The sequence below is a fragment of the Bison bison genome, unplaced genomic scaffold (assembly GCF_000754665.1).
Source record: "Bison bison bison isolate TAMUID 2011002044 unplaced genomic scaffold, Bison_UMD1.0 scf7180017864483, whole genome shotgun sequence".
In the NCBI taxonomy this organism is placed as follows: domain Eukaryota; kingdom Metazoa; phylum Chordata; class Mammalia; order Artiodactyla; family Bovidae; genus Bison; species Bison bison.
In genome coordinates this window covers 53,009-53,368 of record NW_011495043.1, presented here as the reverse complement: position 1 = coordinate 53,368, position 360 = coordinate 53,009, and positions in this window count along the sequence as shown.

Here is a 360-nt window from a genome sequence, read left to right as displayed (position 1 = left end):
GTCAAGAAACACCTGGAGTAACAGGCAAATTTGGCCTTGGAGTACAGAATAAAGCAGGGCAAAGGATAACAGAGATTTGGCAAGAGAATGCAGTGGTCATAGCAAACACCCTCTTCCAATAACACAAGAGAAGACTTTACACATGGACATCACCAGATGGCCAACACCGAAATCAGTTGATTCTATTCTTTGCAGCCAAAGATGGAGAAGCTCTAAACAGTCAGCAAAAACAAGACTGGTAGCTGACTGTGGCTCAGATTATGAACTCCTTATTGCCAAATTCAGACTTAAATTGAAGAAAATAGGAAACCACTAAGCCATTCAGGTATGACCTAAATCAAATCCCTTATGATTATACAG